The sequence below is a fragment of the Protopterus annectens genome, chromosome 12.part0 (assembly GCF_019279795.1).
Source record: "Protopterus annectens isolate FY-2018-M chromosome 12.part0, PAN1.0, whole genome shotgun sequence".
NCBI lineage: Eukaryota > Metazoa > Chordata > Ceratodontiformes > Protopteridae > Protopterus > Protopterus annectens.
Window position 1 is genome coordinate 402,397,148 of NC_056746.1, and position 25,215 is coordinate 402,422,362.

At 41.2% G+C, this 25,215-nt stretch overlaps 1 protein-coding gene across 1 annotated transcript in view; it reads right to left on the reverse strand.

Annotated features, from left to right (window-relative positions):
* The window catches only part of DNAH3 (dynein axonemal heavy chain 3), a 2,217,123-nt gene that overhangs the window by 514,964 nt on the left and 1,676,944 nt on the right, over positions 1 to 25,215 (reverse strand). The gene's annotated exons all lie outside the window — the stretch shown is intronic.

A 25,215-nucleotide genomic window follows, 5' to 3' on the forward strand; every position in this document is an offset into this window, starting at 1 on the left:
CATTAGCACTGTCAGACGATAGGACAGTAGCACAGAGACACACACACACACGCACACTCATACACACACACACACACACACACACACACACACACACACACACACACACACACACACACACACACACACACACACACACACACACACATTCCCACGTGTACATACACACATGTACAGACACACACATTAACTAACAATTCCTCCCACAGTTGATTACACTCAAGGACATGCTCACCCATTCAGCCACATGCACAAACACACAACCAGGCTCTCAATTTCTTGTCTAACACCCCCCTCAATGTGGTCACACAGAGAGACACACACGCACACACACACACACACACACACACACACACACACACACACACACACACACACACACACACACACACATTCTTTCAGCTTCATTTATTCCCCTACAGACAAACACACACATTCTTCTAGATTCATTCATGCCCCTACAGATATGTCTACACATACACACATTAACACACCACCAACCCTATGTCTTCACTGAACTGTCCTGCACCATGGCTGCTTCCATAGGAGTGAATGGATGGCTGCTATCTTTTGAGACTTTTTTTCCTTCAACAGTGAAATTTTATGCAGCTGATGATTCTAATCTGGCATTTCTGTGAGACAGCACATGACTGATTAGCACCACACCTCTCAACTGTACAGATTTTCGCAGAATGCCCAGATTTTTGCCACATATTTTTGGTCTGTTTCTCATAAAATTATGGTTTTCTGGCAAATCATTGGCAAGTCATTGAGGGGTGAAGTCACAAAATAATGAAATAATGACAGCCATTTGAGTTTCAGACTTCATGCCCTTCAGAAAATTCATGCTAATGCAAAATGTGTTACTCTATCAACTTTCTAAGTCTGTAACAGCAGTATTTAAAAGTGTTCCTGTTTTTGGGCCTTTGTCCACCCATTATTTATGGCTTTGTCCAGATTTCCTACTCTAAAAGGTTGAGAGGTATGTGATTGCCACATTAGCATGCAGCTCTACCAGCAAGACAACCCTCCATGCTGAGGCTCCGACCAGCAAAAATCCTCAGTGATAGGTGGAAAAGATTTGGAAAAGCTTACCATGAGTGGAAAAAAGTATAGTTTTGTACCTACCATAAATGTAGATGTTCGAGGATCCACATTGCTGCAGTCATAACCTGTGGGTAGTCCGCTGTCCTCGGTCGGCCCGAATACCAAAGAGTTAGGCTGGCGTCGGTCATGGGCGCCCGGAGCTGACGTCAGTACGTAATAGTACTTAAGCGCATGACCGACGCCATATCCTCAGTCTTTCTTGCCCCAGATGTCAGAAGGCCTTAAAAGGAAAAGGCCAGAGCCACAAAGGGAGAAAATAATAATTATCCCCAAGGAACAATAACAACAAACAACAACCACACCCCCAACCAAAGAGGGAAGGAGGGAGGGAAATAGGACTGCAGCAATGTGGATCCTCGAACATCTACATTTATGGTAGGTACAAAACTGTACTATGTTCTTCGTCTCACATTGCTGCAGTCATAACCTGTGGGTAGAATCCCAAAGCAAAGGAAAAGGGAGGCTGGTAAACTAAAAAGCATTAGGGGCTGCTAACATGCCCTGTAAGACTGCAGTGGCAAACCCAGCCCTGGACTTGGAGAAAAGAGGGAGATGGTAATGTTTAGTAAAAGTATGAACTGAACTCCAAGTAGCTGCTTCCAAAATATCCTTAGTAGCTACACCTCTCAAAAAAGCAGTAGAAGTGGCAGTAGCCCTAGTGGAATGAGGTCTAATCCCAGCAGGAACATGCTTCCCATGATGAGAATAACAAAAAGCAATACAATTACCAATCCACTTTGAAATAGTCTGCTTAGAAACAGCTTTCCCTTGTGAACCCAAAGCAAAAGAAACAAATAACTGTTGAGTCTGTCTGAACTCCTTAGTTCTGCTCAAATAATAACGTAACTGCCTGTGTATATCCAAAGAATGCAAGATTTTTCCCCCTTATTTTGGGGATCAGCATAAAAGGTAGGCAAATGGATAGACTGGTTCAAGGCCACATTAGAAATCACTTTTGGCATGAAAGTAGGGTTAGTACGCAAAGAAACTCTATCCTTATGGAATATTAGAAAAGGTTCAACTGCCATGAGAGCCTGCAATTCAGATACCCTTCTAGCAGAAGTAATGGCCAACAAAAAGGCAGTCTTCCAGGACAAAATCTTCAATTCAGACGTAGCTGCAGGTTCAAAAGGAGGCAAAGTAAGCTTCTCCAACACAAAATTGAGATCCCAGGAAGGAGTAGGAGCTCTACGTGGGGGTCTTATATTTTGCCCCTCTAAGAAATTGCTTAAACAAAGGGTGAGAAAATAAAGGAGGATCACAATCATAGTGAGCAGAAATGGCTGCAGCATGAACTTTCACAGAAGAAAATGACAAACCCTTGTCTAGTAACTCAGTAAGGTACTGTAGTGTAAAACTCAAATTAGGTACCGAGACATCAAAGCCCTTTGTTGTGCTCCAAACAAAAAATCTCTTCCATTTATCAGCATAAACTTTTCTAGTGCTGGGCCGCCTAGCTTCCAAAATGACATCTAAAACCTGTTGAGGAAGCTGAGAACCCACAGGCTCTAAAATAGAATATGCCAGGCCGTTAGATGCAGGGACTGCACCCTGACATTGAGCAAATGATTGCTTGACTGGGACAACAAGTGAGGAAGCTGTGGCAAAGGCCAAGGAGGCTCCTGAATTAAACTCCTCAGCAGAGGATACCAGTGCTGTCGTGGCCAATCTGGTGCTATTAAAATCATGCAGGGCTTGTCCCACCTGACCTTCAAGAAAATCTTGGTAAGGAGAGGCAGAGGAGGAAAAGCATAGATGTGAAGGTTGTTCCAACTGAAAGATAGAGCATCCACTTTCCAAGCTTTTGGGTGAAACATTTTTGTGCAAAATTTTGGTAGTTGGAAATTTAGAGGAGAAGCGAACAGATCTATGTCTGGAGTTCCCCAAGCCACTGTCAACTGATGAAATACCTGAGGATCCAATTTCCACTCGTGGGGATCCACAATTTGTCTGCTCAATACATCTGCTAGGGAGTTCTGTGCTCCTGGCAGAAACCGTGCTTGAAGAGTGATGTGCAATCCCAGAGCAGTCTCCCACAATATCATAGCTTGTCTGCAAAGAGGATAAGAATGGGTCCCCCCCCTGCTTGTTGATGTACCACATGACTGTAGTGTTGTCTGTTTGTATCAACACCTGTCCTGGTTGAAGTAGGCCCTTGAAAGCCATCAGGGCAAACTGGACTGCTAACATCTCCTTCATGTTGATATGCAAATGCTGTAGTTTGGGAGGCCACGTGTTTTGAATCCATTTCCCATTGAAGTGTGCTCCCCAAGCCAAGTCTGAGGCATCCGTCGTTAAGATCTGACTCGCCTCTGGCCGGGTCACAGAGAGTCCCTTGTTTAGGTGACATTCCTGTTCCCACCACAAGAATTCCTTCTGGATGCAAGGTATTATCGGAATTACAGTGTCCAAATTGTGGCAGTGTTGAGTCCATACACGTTTGAGATACCATTGTAGCTTCCGCATATGCAGTTTGGCATTGGGAAGTACCAGAATGCAAGATGCCATGAACCCCAAGGTTGAAGGACTGTCCTTGCAGTCAGCCTGGACAGTACTGATAATTGCTGGAAGTATAGATGAAGAGTTCTTTGCTTGTCCGGGGTCAGAAAAGCCATCTGAGAGGCTGTATTCAGTCTCACACCCAGAAAGCACATGTCCTGAGAGGGCACTAGACTGGACTTTGTTTCGTTCACAGAATACCCTAGGCACCTTAAAACTGCCATTTCATACTGTAGCTGTTGAAGTAACTTGTCTTTGTCCTGAGCAAGAATCAGGCAATTGTCCAGATAAGGATAAATTTGTATTCCCCTCAGTCTTAAGAAAGCTATTACAGGAGCCAGAACCTTTGTGAACACCCTGGGCGCAGTAGATAAACCACAGGGCAATGCAGAGAACTGATAATGAGAAGTGCCAGCCCGAAAACGCAGGAATCTCCTGCAGCTGGGCCTGATAGGAACATGAAGATAGGCCTCTTTGAGATCCAGAGTTACCATCCAGTGATCTTTGCCTAGCAGAGGCAGAAGTTGCTGTAATGTTAACATCTTGAACTTTGGAATGTCTAGGTACGTATTGAGAATGGACAAATCCAGAATTGGCCTCCAAGTGTTTCCTTTCTTTGGCACTAGGAAAAGACGAGAATAAAACCCTAGGCCTTCTTCTGACGGAGGTACCACCTGGATAGCCCCCATCTGTAAAAGCAAAGAAATTTGTTCTTGAGCCTCCAGCCTTTGCTGAGGAGGTACATCTGGCATGCCTTTGAAAGGGGGAAAAGTGTGAAAATAAAACTTGTAGCCTTGATTTATTATGTCCAACACCCATTTGTCCTGGGTGACCAAAAGCCAATTTTGTTTGAAAAGTGCCAACTTTCCTCCTAGAGGAGCTGCCAGAAAGGAAGGATCCGGCAGCTGGAGATACAGGTCATTGGGTCTGTTTACGAAAAGGCTGACCCCTGCCCTCACCAGAAGATTGTGCAGGAGAACTCCAAGTCCTAGGTCTGAAAGAACCCTGAGCATGAGCCCTGCCCCTACCACGTCTAGACCTGCCCTTAGAATGAAAATCTGAAGAAGGGTAAGACCATCCTCTAGCAGGCCAATTCCTGCTAAACTTAGGGGGCTGCACTTGCAAAAATTCCTTAACTGTCTGCATAGACTTAGCTTTGTCTTCCATCTTTTTCAAAACTGACTCCACAGGGGAACCAAAAAGAACTTCAGATTGAAGGGGAGCATCCAAAATCCGAGCTTTAACATGCTCTGGCAAATTTTGGTCCTTAAGCCAAGCATGTCTACGAATAACTGAACCAGTAGCAGCTACCCTGGAAGAAGCCTGAAGGGCATCGAAGCCACACTGTAAGGCATGTTTACCAACTTGATCTGAAGCATGAACCAAGTCCTGCAATTCCTTACACTCTATACCCTCAGATAAAGCATCTACCTTAGATTTTAATTGACCTAACAGAAAGTTCTGATACTTCAGCATATGGAATTGGCAATTTAAAGCCCTCATAGCTAACGTAGAAGAGGTGTACACTTTTTTACCCCACCTATCCAACGCTCTAGAATCTTTATCCAAAGGAACTGGATTCTTAACCACAGAAGCCCTGACACCCTTAGGCCCTTGAAGAATAGTTTCGGGTCAGCTCTAGGGCTCTTATACAAATATTTATGTGCCTCTGGAACTCTGTAATACCTGTCTGGCTTGACAGGGGCAGGGGTAAAGAATCAGGATTAAGGAAGCTTCAGAAAAACATCCTGAACAACATCTAAAACAGGGGGAATAGCCAAAGGTCTATGTTGTGGCAAAAACAAAAATTCCCTAAGCCTCTTACGAGAATCTGAAAAATCCTGACCTTCCCACTTGAGATGCTCCCTCATGGAATGCAAGGTTTCAGAAAAGGAAAAATCCTCTGGAGGTGAAGCAGAAGGACAGGAATCCTCTGCATCCGAATCAGAATAGGGAGGAAAATCCTGAATATCCTCAGCTGAGGACTCAGAGTAATTTGAGGAATGTTCCATTCCCTCTAAATCTGTCTCCACCCTAGGCCTCTTCTCTGGAGGGGGCATAGAACCCCTGATCAAGGTAATCAAATCCTCTGCCATTTTCAACATATGCTTTTGGGAACAGAGCCGAAGAACCAGGGCTGTGGCCCGTACCAGAAATACCAGGTCTAGCCTTAGCAGGGCCTTTAGTGACTGAAGTAGAAGGCCTAATAACCTTTTGTAAGGAAGGAACCACAGTAACTTGAGAAGCACCCTCGGCCTGACCTAACTCCGGAGAGGCCAACTCCTGCAAAAGTAAAGGTTCCCCTGGGATTCAGCCGAGACTTGGCTGGATCCACAGATTCAACCGTAGATCCCATAGAACCGGCGTCCGCCACGGGCGGCTCCTCTGGTTTAGTCCTTAAAGATTTATCTTTTCGCTTTTGCGGTGGCGGGCGTCGGAGGATCCGACGGCATGTTGTAGTTACACCGCTTACGAAAACAAGCCTAGCACAGTCTAATCTGCGTTTAATGGTGCGCTTATTAAATCTAGCGAAAAGCGACACCCGACTCACGCCGTGTTCAGGCCCTAAGCAAGGAATACAGAGAGAATGATAGTCCCTATGAGGTATCTGTTTCCCACAAGAAATACAATTATTAACTTTTTCTGACATCCGGATTAACTGAGGCAAGAAAAGACAAAAATTTTCCCCAACGGGGTACTTAGCCTAACTGGTCTTCGGTCTGAAACTCAAAAACTGAAAATTTCAGAACGCCGAACGGCACTTGCAAACGCTGCTTCTGCTTCGGACCACGCGGCAAGAAAGACTGAGGATATGGCGTCGGTCATGCGCTTAAGTACTATTACATACTGACGTCAGCTCCGGGCGCCCATGACCGACGCCAGCCTAACTCTTTGGTATTCGGGCCGACCGAGGACAGCGGACTACCCACAGGTTATGACTGCAGCAATGTGAGACGAAGAACATCAGCCATATTAAGGCTTTCCACTTGCAGAAAGCCCTTTGGAATCCCAAGCAGCAACTCTATAAGCAAACATTACAGTTTATTTTTAATGTTTGATATCTAGTTCATTACATGTTTGACCTGTAATATTAGTTATTTATAGACTTGACAACTAGATACTATTTTAAGGTCGTAGGGGTTAAAGCATAGTTATGGGCATAATATCTTATTTGACATCTGTCAGTCCAATCTTCCCTTGTTCGATTACAATCTTTGTTAATTTGTGTGTGATTGAATAATGTCAGAGCTCTGTCTATTGACAGAACTTTATCTTTACAATAATTGTTTCCCTACTGTATACTTTTTAGGAAATGTGTGAATTTTAAATTCTGCAAATGGTGACGCAATAACCAATGTTTATCATGGTTTGATCAATATCTTTCACATAGCCAGGTGTGAATTAGAATGGGATTTATTAAAGTACTATGATGTATACACTTCCATGCACATATTATGGTACACTTTCCCAATTCAGCAACTGCTGCAACACAGTATTGCATGTTCCTTTACAGTGAAGACATGCAACACCATGGAGGGTTTGCCCTGTGGCTGTGCTGAATACTAATGAGGTATTCCTAGGGAGTGGCATATGCTAATTAGCCATGTGCTTCCTCCCTCAGAGACGCCTCCAGGAAGGCATCTACACAACCATCTCCACCATGTCATACTTCTTTTCTTCCACCATATTTAAGAAAGCAATTTCCTTTCTTATATATTGACCCTCAACCAGTTCTATTTAATTAACCACACATCACCGTTTTGCACCTTATCCTCACGCCATCTTATCTCACTCAGTCTTCTCATACTGTATTTATTTATTTGTTTGTTTATTTACATATTGCAACTTGATAACCATATAAGTGGACTGGTCCCCCATTCCTTTTCAGCCATGACCTGCGCCCATTGGGGGGGGCAACAGTTTATGTTATATAAAATATTCAGAGACAACACAGTATTTTCAAGGTTTACTATCACTTACACAAAGCCAAAAAGGTTGATTTCTGCAGTATCGAGACTAATAGTGTGAAGCACACAATGCTGAAAATCTTCAATAATGAACTAGCAGAAGTCTAAGAGTTTAATGTTAATATTTTAGATGTGAATACATTTTTAATTAACCTTGTTTTTTGCAGGCACACAGGTGTGAAACATACTATGTTGGGCTACTATAGTCTGGTACTAAATGAGCTTCTGCTACTGTATCCAATGGACTATTCCCAAACTGTTAGCAAACGCATTGCACATTTGTCTTTTGAATACCTGCACCCTTCACATAGATGCTAATTAGCTCTTAACTATATATGCTGTTTGACTATGAGTTTAATGAGTTGCTAGATGCATTTTCAAAAAATGTGAGTTTACAAGGGATGAAAAGTTTACAGTTAATCATACTAAGTCTGTTTTAGTGTGAGGCTTTCGTTTTGTTTATCAAATGGCTGTCAGTGCTTTTGCTGTAAAATTTGAAATAACCATTTTGAATTAAATCCTTCTTCTTCTCAAACTTATAAACTATGATTTGTTTTCTACGTTATTTCTTCCTTCTCACTCCCCTTTTACATCCACATGTCAACCATACTACCAATCACAACTTAATATGCAATCATAACCCTTCATTCTGCTTCTGCCAGTTGCACTGCACATCAATAATCTGCTTGTATAATTTAGACTCCTTGTACTCCTCAGACTACCACTTCACTCCAAGACTTTCCACCACTCTGTTCTGACATTCAGATATTACAAGCAATGTTTCTCTGTTATCCTTCCTCCTTCACGTCACTGTCCCACATATCTGCTAAAAAATTTTGATGCCTGCTAGAAAATCACATCACCGTACATTTACAGATTCTATATTCTGGTAATATTGAACGTAAGCCCCATTATTCACACTAACACAAAACACTTTAGGCAACTCATCTACGTTTAAGCACTACCTAAACAATTAAGTAATGCTTGCATTAACATCCATAACATAATTAATAAATTTAACTTCTTCCCCTTTTCAAAAAAAAAGGGTTTCCACTGTACCCACAAATACTTCCTGGATACTAAACCTTTTGGGTTTTGGGAAACCAAAAGGGGTTCGCAGATGACTGCAAACTGGGTGCCATAATCAACTCTCCAGCCGACACAAGCATCCTCCAAAAGGGCCTCGTAGAAACAGACAACTGGTGCCAGAGCCATGGCCTCAACCTAAACGCCAAAAAGTGTATAGTCATCCCCTTTGGCAAAAACAAAGTGCCCACAAATTACCACATAGGTGGTAATCCATTAAGTACAGAAGAAGTAATTAGGGACCTGGGGACCCAAGTTGATAGCAATCTCTCATTTGACAACCACGTGGCCAAAGTGGTTAGAAAAACATTTTATATAGCCCACCTAATCATGAAGGGATTCACATCTAGATTAGGGGAGGTCATCGTGCCTCTTTACTCATCCCTCATTAGGCCCATAATTGAGTACAATGCACCTTTTGGGATGTACCTTACCAAACACCTGCAGCAACTGGAAAGACCCCAAAAGTACTTCACCAAGAGGATCAAAGGGCTCAAACAGATGCCATATGCTGCCCAGTTAAAGAAACTCCAGCTCTACTCAGTGGCATACCGCCTGCTCAGAGGTGACCTGTGCCTGATGTATAAGGCCATGTCCAACCCGGAATTAAGGGACATGCTGCACCTCAAAAAATCCAAATCCCATCGAGCTACACACTCGAGAGACTTGAACCTCAGCACTGAAATAAATAGGACATGCTGGAGGGACAGATTCATAACCCAGAGGCTCCCTTCACTCTGGAATAAAATCCCAGTCCAGGTTAGGCAGAGTCCCTCATTGACTCTTTTCAAGAGGAATCTTGATGAGTGGATGGGAGATCGTAGGTTTACCCCGGGTATCACTTCTGTGTCACTGTTAGACAGAGGCACAGTATACTAACCTCGAAAAAGGGCATAGCAAAATTAATTTAAAATGGGTGGCGAAAGCCAAACATACTCTGGCTAGGCTTATAAATGCCCTAGGGCAGATAGCCTAGTATGAACCTATGAACCTATGAACCTATAAGGAAGGAACCACAGTAACTTGAGAAGCACCCTCGGCCTGACCTAACTCCGGAGAGGCCAACTCCTGCAAAAGTAAAGGATCCCCCTGGGATTCAGCCGAGACTTCGGCTGGATCCACAGATTCAACCGTAGATTCCATAGAACCGGCGTCCGCAATGGACGACTCCTCCGGTTTAGACCTTAAGGATTTATCTTTTCGCTTTTATGGTAGCGGCATCGGAGGATCCGACGGCATGTTGTAGTTACACCTTAAAAACAAGCCTAGCACAGTCTAATCTGCGTTTAATGGTGCGCTTATTAAATCTAGCCAAAGCAACACCCGACTCACGTGTTCAGGCCCTAAGCAAGGAATACAGAGAGAATGATAGTCCCTATGAGGTATCTGTTTCCCACAAGAAATACAATTATTAACTTTTTCTGACATCCGGATTAACTGAGGCAAGAAAAGACAAAAATTTTCCCCAACGGGGTACTTAGCCCAGCTGGTCTTCGGTCTGAAACTCGAAAACTGAAAATTTCAGAACGCCGAATGGCACTTGCAAACGCTGCTTCTGCTTCGGACCACGCGGCAAGAAAGACTGAGGATATGGCGTCAGTCATGCGCTTAAGTACTATTACGTACTGACGTCAGCTCCCGGCGCCCATGACCGACGCCAGCCTAACTCTTTGGTATTCGGGCCGACCGAGGACAGCGGACTACCCACAGGTTATGACTGCAGCAATGTGAGACGAAGAACATCAGCCATATTAAGGCTTCCCACTTGCAGAAAGCCCTTTGGAATCCCAAGCAGCAACTCTATAAGCAAACATTACAGTTTATTTTTAATGTTTGATATCTAGTTCATTACATGTTTGACCTGTAATATTAGTTATTTATAGACTTGACAACTAGATACTATTTTAAGGTCGTAGGGGTTAAAGCATAGTTATGGGCATAATATCTTATTTGACATCTGTCAGTCCAATCTTCCCTTGTTCAATTACAATCTTTGTTAATTTGTGTGTGATTGAATAATGTCAGAGCTCTGTCTAGTGACAGAACTTTATCTTTACAATAATTGTTTCCCTACTGTATACTTTTTAGGAAATTTGTGAATTTTAAATTCTGCAAATGGTGACGCAATAACCAATGTTTATCATGGTTTGATCAATATCTTTCACATAGCCAGGTGTGAATTAGAATGGGATTTATTAAAGTACTATGATGTATACACTTCCATGCACATATTATGGTACACTTTCCCAATTCAGCAACTGCTGCAACACAGTATTGCATGTTCCTTTACAGTGAAGACATGCAACACCATGGAGGGTTTGCCCTGTGGCTGTGCTGAATACTAATGAGGTATTCCTAGGGAGTGGCATATGCTAATTAGCCATGTGCTTCCTCCCTCAGAGCCGCCTCCAGGAAGGCATCTACACAACCATCTCCACCATGTCATACTTCTTTTCTTCCACCATCTTTAAGAAAGCAATTTCCTTTCTTATATACTGACCCTCAACCAGTTCTATTTAATTAACCACACATCACCGTTTTGCACCTTATCCTCATGCCATCTTATCTCACTCAGTCTTCTCATACTGTATTTATTTATTTGTTTGTTTATTTACATATTGCAACTTGATAACCATATAAGTGGACTGGTCCCCCATTCCTTTTCAGCCATGACCTGCGCCCATTGGGGGGGGCAACAGTTTATGTTATATAAAATATTCAGAGACAACACAGTATTTTCAAGGTTTACTATCACTTACACAAAGCCAAAAAGGTTGATTTCTGCAGTATCGAGACTAATAGTGTGAAGCACACAATGCTGAAAATCTTCAATAATGAACTAGCAGAAGTCTAAGAGTTTAATGTTAATATTTTAGATGCGAATACATTTTTAATTAACCTTGTTTTTTGCAGGCACACAGGTGTGAAACATACTATGTTGGGCTACTATAGTCTTGTACTAAATGAGCTTCTGCTACTGTATCCAATGGACTATTCCCAAACTGTTAGCAAACGCATTGCACATTTGTCTTTTGAATACCTGCACCCTTCACATAGATGCTAATTAGCTCTTAACTATATATGCTGTTTGACTATGAGTTTAATGAGTTGCTAGATGCATTTTCAAAAAATGTGAGTTTACAAGGGATGAAAAGTTTACAGTTAATCATACTAAGTCTGTTTTAGTTTGAGGCTTTCGTTTTGTTTATCAAATGGCTGTCAGTGCTTTTGCTGTAAAATTTGAAATAACCATTTTGAATTAAATCCTTCTTCTTCTCAAACTTATAAACTATGATTTGTTTTCTACGTTATTTCTTCCTTCTCACTCCCCTTTTACATCCACATGTCAACCATACTACCAATCACAACTTAATATGCAATCATAACCCTTCATTCTGCTTCTGCCAGTTGCACTGCACATCAATAATCTGCTTGTATAATTTAGACTCCTTGTACTCCTCCAGACTACCACTTCACTCCAAGACTTTCCACCACTCTGTTCTGACATTCAGATATTACAAGCAATGTTTCTCTGTTATCCTTCCTCCTTCACGTCACTGTCCCACATATCTGCTAAAAAATTTTGATGCCTGCTAGAAAATCACATCACCGTACATTTACAGATTCTATATTCTGGTAATATTGAACGTAAGCCAGCCCCATTATTCACACTAACTTGCAAAACACTTTAGGCAACGCATCTACGTTTAAGCACTACCTAAACAATTAAGTAATGCTTGCATTAACATCCATAACATAATTAATAAATTTAACTTTCTTGAGACCACAACCCTGATATACTCACAATTAAAGAAACTTGGTTAAAATGAGAAACTTAATATGCCACTTTGTTTACAAAAAATAACAGTTACCTATTAAAATCACAAAGGTCCACTTACCCGAATACGGAAACGTTGACACGTATACATCAAAACGTGAAAACACCAATTGTCCTGAAGAGCGAAATCCGAAATGTCGAATCATCATAGTTGGCCCTTCTGCGGCATAGCTCCATAAGGTAACTATGCGATAGTTATGGACCTTAGGGTTAGGGTGCTGGTTAAAGTAAGTGCATAGATAGTAATAGTGTGCGATAGTTATGGACCTTAGGGTTAGGGTGCGGGTTAAGGTAAGTGCATAGATAGTAATGTATGTAAGGCTTAGTGTAGGGTTAGAAATAGGGTTTTGCTAAGTGTATGTGTGTGGGTTATTTATTTTGTTTGGGTATAGCTCTGTAAGGTAAGTGTGTGATGGTTATAGACCTTAGGGTTACGGTGCAGGTTAAGGTAAGTGCATAGATAGTAATGTATGTAAGGTTTAGTGTAGGGTTAGAAGTAGGGTTTTGGTTAATGTATGTATGTGGTTTATTTATTTTGTTTGGGTAGGTAGTATGTAGCACGTGGTGGGGTTGGACAACTATGATGGTTCGAGATTTTGAATTTCGTGGTTTAGGGTGTTCGGAGTATTCGTGGATCGGGCAATATGTGTCGATGAGTCCGTATTCGCTGATTAGGACTTTTGCGGTTGTAATATAGACCCCAAATGACTACCTATCTACTATCACTTCGGAAAACAATTATAAATGTATTGGATTCTATACAGGCCCATTCCCCTTCTTTCAGAAATATATGGAGATCACAGTTCAAATAGTCCTCTCTAGAATCATATTTACTTGAAATGCAGAAGTCATCTTACACCAGTATCTAGGCTTGTCATCAGAGCACATATGCGTGTGCTTCCTGAATATTCCTTATCACGTCTTCCACATACGCCCCCAATAATACTTATCTTTTCCAAAAGACAACTAAGTAAAGTGCTTTTATGCATGTGTGGCATATGCATTACTGTTTGTCTACAACACCAAAGATGTCCAGCACACAAATCTCCTTCCAGCAGTGATAAGTTGTCACCTAGCCTGAAAGTGTTCAGAGTTCCCTCTGTGCATCACAGCATTAGCTGGTGGCCACTGCAATGCTCATCTCTGTCTTAACAGTGATGTAGGGAATCACCCCTTACATAAATACAAACTGAAACTAATTAGGTTCATAGAGCCATAAGCGATTACTAGATAAACAACTTCAGTGTTTTATTTAAAGCCTAGCCTTGCTTCCCAAATGCCTCTGACAAGTTTTGATACCCTAGATAATTGGTGCTCTCAGTGCCTAAAGACAGCTGGCAAGGCAGTGATCAGTACCAACAAAGCATTCATGATGCCCAAGGCTTGTTGCCAGTAAGGGGGTCTCCTTTTCACTCACTTCCGTCCCATCCTGTCATTAATCAATATGCCCAGTGTCTCCCACATACCTCTAGTGACTGCTACCCTTGCTCTACTCTCACACCTACCCTGTTGGTGACTGGAGTACCCTGCCTATCCCCTACTCCCACTACTTCATAATCCAGGACCCTTAATGACTCTGTCACCAAGCCAGACATGACAGGAAACCTATACCTACCTCCTCTGCATCCCAGCAACCAGAAATCACCGTCACCAGTCCTAAGGTATCCGCATGATAAAAAACTAACATGTTTCTTTCCACTTTTCCTGACATGCCTGCTCCAGAGTCTTTTGAGTCATAATAATACTGCCTTATACACCATACTAAGAGTATGCAGACAATTTATAAAGATTATGTTTAAGAATGTCACCTCAACAGTATAATCTATGGTGACTGATTCAGTGGCTCATGCTGATCATCCAATAGTACATATGACCAGACTCTGCCTTCATTCCTCCAGACATCACTCCATCATCATTTGCCAGGCCACCAAAATTCTACAACACTTCCAATTTACCACTCAATACATGCACATAGACTTAAAAAGTATTACATATCCAAAAGAAGATATTTATAGAATATTTCGGGTATATACAATGCAACCAGAACAAAACATATTTATTATATTTTTTCTGAGGTGTCAGCAACTAGTTTACACTCTGTTATGGTTACATAATACAAAATGGCTTTCCAAACAAGATTACAGACCTGAGAAGCATTGCTAGGGAGTTACGTCATACAGGACTGAAAATCTACTACTCCACTTAACATGAAAGCATGTGTTATTTTATTTGAAAGCTGGTAACCACAAGGTGCATACCAAGCCTCAACTAATAAATAGAAAGATGTTCTTCTAAGTGTAGTCCATGTGAGGTGAGAAGACAAAGTGAACCTAGCAATGATACAATGCTGTTGTCAAAAAAAGTTAAGCAAAAGCTACAACATGATGCAAAAACAAACAGGAAAGAAATAAATTGAAAACTGCCTACCATTCAAGGAGGGGAATGGAATATATTGGAGAAAAATGGGAAAGGAACCAAGGTATTGGCAGCAAATAACTAGAGAGGTAAAGGTAATAGAATGGGAGGAGGCCAGGAAATTTGGACTGCAGGCTAGAGACTGCCTTTCTTATCAGGCACTGATATCAGAGTATAGACAAGCAAAAAGGGATACAGCAATCCTATGTGAAAGACCTCCCCTGGTAGAGTTTTTAATTGAATCTAGAACAGAAGCTGCTGTTAAAAAAGGGACTGTAGGGCATATAAAATATTGTACAATAGCTATAGAAAGCAATTAGAGGAGCTAAAAAGATTGGGAAGAGTGAGTGGATAAGTAATTCACAAGGAAACAATGGGGGACATATGTATGGCTCCCAAGTATGCAACAAAGTCTAGAAGATTTAGGATTTTTGCTTGGAAGTGTTTGCATACATATTCTCATATCCAAAGCAGACGTCAAAGAATTTTTCCTCAGGTAGATGACAAATGTTAGAGCTATGAAGGAGAAGAAAGAGGTAACTGGGAACATATGTTTTGGGAGTGTAATGAGTTGACAGATTATAAATATTCTCTACAGACTACTCTGTCAGAAATACTGGGTGAGCAAACGGGTGTAACTAAGAAAATTATTTTTTGAGCTGGGATACAAGATCTGAATTGCCTAGATATAGTAATGCCTTATTAAGTTTAATTTTGGTTGTTGCCAAAAAAACAATTACTAGAAAATGGAAATCAATGTCTAAACAATGGGACTCAGCACTATCTACCCCTCTCTCAGCAAGAACTGGTCTTCCCCAAGGTTCACTTCTTCTATTCTACTCTTTAATATCTTCACCAACTCACTCCACTCCTCTTGTCCTCAATCTAACAATGTCCAATACGCAGATGATTCTACAGTCATAACTACTGCTAATTCCCCCTTAAAACTCTTAACAAATACCCAGACATCTTTCAACTCAGTAGAGACATGGCTCACTAATAATCAGCTCATCCTCAACCCTAAGAAAACAAAATTACTACTCTTTCTACATAAATCTGCAAACCACATTAAACTTTCCTTCTCCATAAGGTCCCTAAACAATACTCCTATAGAAGTCAAAACTAGCACAAACTCCTTGGTATTACCATTGACAACCAACTAAAATTCGATCTTCACATTAACAGTTATATCAAAAAAACTCACCAAAGGCTAGGACTACTGTACAGGAACATCAAATTCCTAACTACTGAAGCTAGGATTTCTCTTAACCATGCCTACCTTCTACCATGCTTAACATATTCTTCCCAAATATTCACAAATCTAACTCCTCCCTACTTACCAAATTAGAATCAACCTACCACAAAATAGCTAGTTTTACAGCTCAACAAACATATAAATCTCACCACTGTCTCTCCCCAAAATACCTGAACTGGCCCAAACTACCTCAGCTGATCCTACAATCTCAACTCCATATCAAACACTCCAGCCTATATCAGCCTGCTTTCTGACCAAGTCTATCTTCTCTCATCTCTCACTACTCCCCTACCAGACTTCTCTGAAGCCTGACCTACTAAAAATCCATAAACCCAAATCCAACACAGGGTGCAACTTATATAGCTACTATCCCTCTATTGCATGGAACAAACTCCCACTAGAAATAAGGACCCTGCCTCACACCAAACAATTTAAGCTAGCAACCAAAGACCACTTTAAAAAACACTGGTCCTGCCATTGCACTCATCCTCCCTGATTATTACCTACTTTATAGTATAGTCAAACTAACTTACAAAAACTTACCATTAACTACTTCATCCTATACTTCCTATGCAAACTCCAAAGCCTCTTCTATACTCTGCTCCCTGAAATTTTTATGTAACCTTTTAAGTTTCTGCTACTCTGCATACAAAACCTTATATTTACTCAACTCTATTTTAAACCAAAACATATAACTTATTCTACCTTTTTACTATTCTCCTTTGTTTATAGTACTGTTTTATCTGTCAACAATATACATGTATGTAGTTTACACATTTTAACTACCAAAATTCTCGATTGTTATTTTTTATTGAAATGTATCTGTATTGCTATGTTTATTGCATTGTATATCTTTGGAGCTTTTCTCCCCGAGCCTCTGCTGAAAAAGGGCAATAGCTCAGCTGGACACTCCCATTCAACAAATGGAAACTAAATAATAAATAAACCAACTGTATCTGATGTACTGAATATTGTAACACATAAAAGAACTGGAAATGGGATCTTTAGAAAAGGGTAGGAGAAAATACTATAGAAAAATTGTTAATTATGTGAACAATACATGCAGAATAATATTTTACAGGGAGCAAGATTTAAGAAAAGGCAGGAACTGAGAATGTTTGCAATTTTGGATTTAAGATAGTTACGCAAAAAACATATATGTGATGTATGTTTGTAACTAGAAACATATTAATATGGTTTGTTTTCTTTTTCTTTCTTTTATATAAATGTATGTTTGCCTTTGTCTTAAGTGATAACTCAATAAGGGTCCCATTCAGAAGATCAAGTCAACAGAAAGTCGAATGTCATATGGGCGAGATCATATGATCAACTTTCTGAAATGCTGAAGCTTTTGAATGGAGGTCATGGTACAGTGGGGCCTGGGGAATTTACAATGTCACAAATACAGCACAGAACACAGCACCTCCAAATGATGGCTACAGCACCTGGCGAATTAAAAATACCACTTTATTTTAATAGTTAAGTTCTTTTGTTCAAAGAGAACATCTTCAGAACTACAAGAAATACGTTGTTGATTCTTTTTATATATTCATTAACCAATGAAAATACAAATACAATTAAATTACGAATGCAAGTGAAAGTGTTGACATTTTTAAAGGGCACCACAAGTAAAAACTTGCAAATCTGCTTATGTTGCAAAAATGTTTAAATAAACAAAAATAAATAAACCAACCAAAACAGATCCTAAATATAATAAATCATTAATATAATAATAAAACGATGATTAATTTAATAAAAATAAATTATATAATAAAAGAGACTATATAACAAAAGAAACTAGGATCTTCCTTATATAAAGATCACAACTTAACTGACCTCAATTTCAATACAGCAGCAATGGACAAAACTTCATTTAAACTAGGTGTCCTGTTAGCTTGTAAATACAGTTGTCAATAAAGTTCATGATACTCAAGGAGGTTTTCCCATTGCCCCCTCTTGGATTTTATACACCTGCTCCAATACAGAAAATTTGAAATTACAGTTATTACACTCTTTTGAGTGCTTTACTAAAGAATTTGTATCAGCTTCATGCAAAATATCATATATATGTTCGTAGATGCACTTTTTTAGTGCCCTTTCAATTTTTCCTATGTAAAATGCATTACAATGGCAAATACAAATATACACCACATTCACAGAAGTGCAATTACAATGATACTGTGATTTTATCTCTTTGCCATGACTAATCACAGATATTACTTCACTGTTACTAATATAATCACATTGCCTACAACTACCCCACTTAAAAGTGCCTAGTCTTTTAATTACACTGATGTTCTTATTTTTGTATGCTTTGTTGGATTGATAATTTTTTAAGCATACCCCCTTTTTTATATGTGAACCTCAAATTATTTTTAAGTATATCTAAGGTGCCAGGCATCTGTCTGAAAAGATTCCAATATTTATGAATAATACTCTTAACTACAGCAGAGCTAGTAAGGGAGACTGCTAGAAAGGTGCTTGGTGTGACATCTGGACAGAGGAAGGAGGACAAGGAGACCTGGTGGTGGAATGAGGAAGTACAGGAGAGTATACAGAGGAAGAGGCTGGTGAAGAAGTGGGATTGTCAAAGAGATGAAGAAAGTAGACATGAGTATAAGGAGATGAGACGCATGGCAAAGAGAGAGGTGGTGAAGGCCAAGGATAAGGCATATGGAGAGTTGTATGAGAGACTGGACAGTAAAGAGGGAGAAAAGGACCTGTACCGATTGGCTAGACAGAGGGACAGAGCTGGGAAAGATTTGCAGCAGGTAAGGGTGATAAAGGATAGTGAGGGAAACCTACTCACAAGTGAGGAGAGTGTGTTGAGTAGATGGAAAGAGTACTTTGAAGGGCTGATGAATGAAGAGAATGAGAGAGAGAGAGAGAGGTTGGATGATGTGGGGATAGTGAATCAGGAAGTGAAACAGATTAGCAAGGAGGAAGTAAGGACAGCTATGAAGAGGATGAAGAATGGATAGGCTGTTGACCCAGATGACATACCAGTGGAAGCATGGAGGTGCTTAGGTGAAATGGCAGTGGAATATTTAACCAGATTGTTTAATGAAATTTTGGAAAGTCAGAGGATGCCTGAGGAGTGGAGAAAAAGTGTTTTGGTACCTATCTTTAAGAATAAGGGTGATGTGCAGAGCTGCAGTAACTACAGAGGGATAAAATTGATCAGTCACAGCTTGAAGTTATGGGAAAGAGTAGTGGAAGCTAGTTAAGAAGGGAGGTGATGATTAGTGATCAGCAGTATGGTTTCATGCCAGGAGTATGGTTTCATGCCAGGAAAGAGCACTACAGATGCAATATTTGCTCTGAGAGTGTTGTTGGAGAAATGCAGAGAAGGTCAGAAGGAGTTGCATTGTGTCTTTGTGGACTTAGAGAAAGCATATGACAGGGTGCCTAGAGAGGAGTTGTGGTATTGTATGAGGAAGTCGGGAGTGGCAGAGCAGTATGTAAGAGTGGTACAGGATATGTACGAGGGTAGTGTGACATTGGTGAAGACTGCGGTGGGAGTGACAGATACGTTTAAGGTGGAGGTGGGATTACATCAAGGATCAGCTCTGAGCTCTTTCATATTTGCAGTGGTGATGGACAGGTTGACAGATGAGATCAGACAGGAGGCCCCGTAGACTATGATGTTTGCAGATGACATTGTGATATGTAGTGAGAGTAGGGACCAGGTTGAGGAGACCCTGGAGAGGTGGAGATATGCTTTAGAGAGGAGAGGAATGAAGGTCAGCAGGGCTAAAACAGAATATATGTGTGTAAATGTGAGAGAGGATAGAGGAATGGTGAGGATGCAGGGAGTACAGCTGGTAAAGGTGGATGAGTTTAAGTACTTGGGATCAACAGTTCAGAGTAATGGTGAGTATGGAAGAGAGGTAAAGAAGAGAGTACAGGCAGGGTGGAATGGGTGGAGAAGAGTGTCAGGAGTGATTTGTGACAGACGGGTAAGAGTGAAAGGGAAGGTCTACAAGAGGGTAGTGAGACCAGCTGTTATATGGGTTGGAGATGGTGGCATTGACGAAAAGGCAGGAGTCAGAGCTGGATGTGGCAGAGTTAAAGATGTTAAGATTTGCACTGGGTGTGACTAGGATGGACAGGATTAGGAATCAGTATATTAGAGGGTCAGCTCAGGTTGAACAGTTTGGCGACAAAGCAAGAGAGGTGAGATTGTGTTGGTTTGGACATGTGCTGAGGAGGGATGCTGGGTATATTGGGAAAAGGATGCTAAGGATGGAGCTGCCAGGTAAGAGGAAAAGAGGAAGGCCTAAGATAAGGTTTATGGATGTAGTGAGAGAGGACATGCAGGCGGTTGGTGTGAAAGAGCATGATGCAGAGGACAGGAAAAAATGGAAACAGATGATCCGCTGTGGCAATCCCTAACGGGAACAGCTGAAAGAAAATGATGACTCTTAATAGTAGAATATTCCTTGTTGCATTCTAAACAAAGGGCTGTACTAAATTCTCCCTGATTTTTCTTATGCTTATTGGTGTCATCATTGTGGTTAGAAAAATCAGTAGGATCCAGTCCTAGGATGGGTTTATATCTAATGCCCCAACCATTCTTAACTTCCAAAATAATTTTGGATAAGAAACTGTTGGGGTAGCCCCTCTGTAAAAAAAGAGATTTTCACATTTCAACACAAAGTCTACATAATGTGTGTTCATATGGGTTGCCCTAACAAGTCGGCCCTTTACAGTACTTCTTTTCTGAGAAAGTGGGTGCTCATTAGTGAAGTGAAGAATTATAATAAATAGGTTTTCAGTAAATTGTAGATGAAACTCTCTTCAAACCCCTATCTTTAAACACTGTAACATCAAGATAATTGAATTTATCAGTAGTAATACTGGACATAAATCTCAAAAACTCATTAGTGGTACCCAAATAGTTAATAAAATTCACTAAAGATTCTTTTGTTCCCATCCAAATAATACAAATATCATCTAAATATCAGGAATAAAACAGATACTGTTAAAAAAAAATCTGAATTCAAAACCTATCTTTTTCCCCATTCAAATAAAACCATATTAGCAAACATACTGGTTCAAGAATCACCCATAGTCACCCCTGTTATTTACTGAAAGATGTCACCCTCAAAATAAATATAGCTGTACTTGAGCACTAAATCCATTAAGATAAAAAATCTAAACCAAACACAACTTCTTCAAACCATTCCATACCCACACCATGTGGAATGAAAGCAAAAAGGTTGAGTACATCTATGTTGCAAATAGAACCTCTTCCACATATTCAATGTTACCAATTCTGGGTAACAAATCCCACGAGTATATTAGAATGTGTGTATGCATCCTATAAAAAGATTTTAACTATCGATCAATGTACACTGCCAAGGAGTACGTTTTTAACCCAGAAGCAGAGACTATTAACCTCAAAGGTGGGGGGGGGAGGTGTTAACATCTTTATGGACTATAGGTATGCTGCACACTAGGAATTCTAGGATGTGGATTAACCAAAAATGGTACTTACATTAATCAATGCAATCCTCCATTAAAAGATCATGTAAAAACATGTCAGTCTTACTGTACGAAATGTTAACTTCATTCCTAGATATACTAATGTAAGTATCGTCCTGAAAAGTACAGTTGTGTACAGTTACCATAAATGTAGATGTTCGAGTGTTCTCACTGCTGCAGTCTTCACCATTGGGGTATCCATGCTGTGGTAGCCCTCTGTTGGTCCGAATACCAGAGTCAAGGTTTTGTGCGTCGGCTGCTGCTGCTTGCTTGGTGATGTCAGGTTGTCTGAGCTAGTCTGCACAGGGGGTAAGACTGAGTCCCTCCCTGTTTGTTGATGTACCACATGACTGTGGTGTTGTCTGTTTTTATGAGAAGAACTCCTGGTTTGAGGTAGGGTTTGAAGAATGCCACAGAGTTTTGCACTGCTATCATTTCCTTTTGATTGATGTGCAAGGGTAGTATTTGAGTGTCCCAGATACCTTGGGCGCATCTGCCTTCTAGGTTGGCGCCCCAGGCTATGTCTGAAGCATCTGTAGTTATGGTCTGGTCTGATGGACGGAGGATGAATGGAAGTCCCTTGTTCAGAGCACAGGCCTGGGCCCACCAGAGGAACTCAGATCTTCTGCAAGGGATCACAGGAATGGAGGTATCCAGAGGTTGAGAGTGTTGACACCACAGATTCTTTAGGTACCACTGAATTTTCTTCATGGGCAGTCTGGCCAGAGGTACCAGGAGGATGCATGAGGCCATGAACCCTAGAGCTTGCAGGAATTTCCTGGCAGAAAGCTGGGTTTGGAAGGTCAGAGTAGTGAAGTATTTTGCTAGGAAACTTTGTTTTTCTGGGGACAGAAAGGCCATTTACTGTTCTGTGTCCAATAAAGCTTCCAGAAATATGATTTTCCTGGTAGGTGTCTGTTTTGATTTCCTTTTGTTGATAGTGAACCGCAGAGAGGTGAGTAGGGTTTTAACAAATGAGAGGTACTGCAGGAGCAGTTCCTTGCAGTCTGACCGGATGAGACAGTCATCCAGGTAAGGGTAAATCTGTACATTGTTTTGCCTGCAAAAGGCAATGGCAGGAGCTAGACATTTGGTGAATACCCTGGGAGCAGTAGATAAGTCAAATGGCAAAGCAGAGAATTGAAAGTGTAGTGATCCTGCTCTGAAGCGCAGGAATTTTCTGCATGATTCCCTTATTGGGATGTGCATGTAAGCATCCTTTAGGTCTAAGGTGACCATCCAAGCTTTGTTTGGCAGCATAGGTAGAAGCTGTTGTAAGGTAAGCATTCTGAATTTTGGGATTACCAGGAAGGTATTAAGAAAGATAGGTCCAGGATGGGACGCCAAGTTCCCTCTTTCCTGGGAACAAAGAATAGCCTGGAATAGAATCCTTTTGCAACTTGTTCTGGAGGCACAGGTTCTACTGCCCCTAGGGCTATTAGGTTTTGTACTTATTTTAGTGCTTCTGCCCACTGGTTTGGAGGTAGGTCTGGGTACTCTCTTGGAGGTGGTAGTTCTCAGAAACTGAATTTGTGCCCTTGAACAATGATTTTTAAGACCCATTGATCTTTTGTTATAAAGTTCCAATTTTCTCCGTAAAGAAATAGCCTTCCTCCTAGCTTTTGGTGTGGTGGAGGCATGCAGAGATGGGAAAGGTAGTCATTGAGAGTTTTTAGCATACAGGGTTGTTTCTGAACTCCCTGCTCTAGAGTTAGAGGTGGACACTGTTTAGTTCTTAGCTGGCCCTGAGTTTGAGCCCGGGTGGGTCTGTCCTTCGGGTTTTACCTTGTGCCTGCCTGTTTGGTGCAGGAAAGGACCATAGTTTAGAGTGGAAATTTCTGCTGAACCTAGGAGGTTGTACTTGAAGGAAATCTTTAACAGTTTGCATAGATTTTGCTTTGTCTTCCATCTTTTTAAGTACCTCTTCAGTTTTCTGTCCGAACAAGCATTCTTTGTCAAGAGGTGAATCTATGATTTTAGCTTTGACATGATCAGGGAGAGGTTGTTCCTTCAACCATGCATGTCTTCTGATAACAGATCCCGTCACTGCTGCCCTGCTAAAAGCTTCTAGGGCATCAAATCTACAGTGCGAGGAGTGTGTTGCCACCTGAGATGAAGAGTGCAGTAATTCTGCTATCTCTTTATTATTGGCAAAATCTGGTAAAGCAGAAAGTTTCTGTTTCAAAAGTTCAAAAGTGTGTTGTTGATATTTTAACATATGGAACTGACAGTTGAGAGCCCTTAAAGTTAAAGTTGCAGAGATATATACTTTTTTACCCCATCTGTCTAGGGCCCCGGATTCTTTGTCTAAGGGAGTAGGATTCTTTGCAGAGGTAGCCTTAACTCCCTTAGGTCCCTGAGTAATCACCTCTGGATCTGCTATAGGATTTCTGTAGAGGAATTTATGTGAGTCAGATACCCCGTAGTACCTGTCAGGTTTTCTGGGGGCAGGTGGAAAGGTGTCAGGGGTAAGGCTGGATTCTTGGTAAACATCATCTACCACCTCCAAGATGGGTGGGATGGCCAGAGGTCTATGCTGGGGTAGGTCCAGAAACTCTCTTAGTCTTTTCTTGGATTGAAGGAAATCCATTGATTCCTACTGGAAGTGTTTCCTGAGGGTGTGGAGGGCTTCCCCAAAGGAAAATTCCTCCGGAGGTGATGCAGAAGGAATAGATTCTTCTGCATCTGAGTCGTCACAGGCAGTAAGAGGATTTTCCTCTTCAAAAACAGAGGAGTCAGATCCCTCTGAGTCTAAATCCAATTGGATGTCTGGAGAAGGTTCCCTTGTCCTTTTGGCTGGAGTGGCCTGATTACCCCAGATGAAAGTGATGAGAACCTCTGCCATTTTAAGCATTCTAGTTTGAGGAGGGGGAGTAGTAGTGCAATGGAGACTTTTTGCTGTTTTCTATGGAGTGGGTCTAAGTCTGGCCTGAAGGGTATCCCTCGGTGCTGTCGTTGTGTTAGTAGGAAGAAAGGGCAAAGACTTTGAAGTGAAATTCGAAGTGGGAGTGGTACCCTTGGAAGCCGGTGCATGCTTAGTGGCTCCAGACCCAACTGAGGGTGAGACAGCCGAAGGCAAGTTAGACATCTATGGCATAGTGGACTCTGAAAGGGTCTCAGTAGAGGCCTGCAAAGTAATCGAGTCCTGCATCAGGGGTTGCGAAAGCGTCTCACTGAATTCCGAAGAACTGACAACCCGTTTAGTGGTGGTGTCGTCGCAAGGCTTGGCCTTATGCGGTGTGTCTCTATCCTTATCTTTACTTTTTTTGGAAGTTCTGCAGTTTGCTGACTGATGGATGCCATATCGGTAATCGGAGATGGAAGACAAAAATAACTGGCTACAAACAGAGCTCTACGATGAATAGTTCTAGAGTTAAAGAGGGCACAGAACTGACAGCGGGGTACGTCGTGATCTGGGCCTAAGTAAATGACGCAGTAAGAATGGAGGTCTCGGTGGGGTATTTCCTTTCCACAGGTGACACAATTATTGACTTTTTCGGACATCGGTTAGTGCAAGAAAAAGGAAGCATCCCCAATGGAGTACTTAGCTTTACATGTCT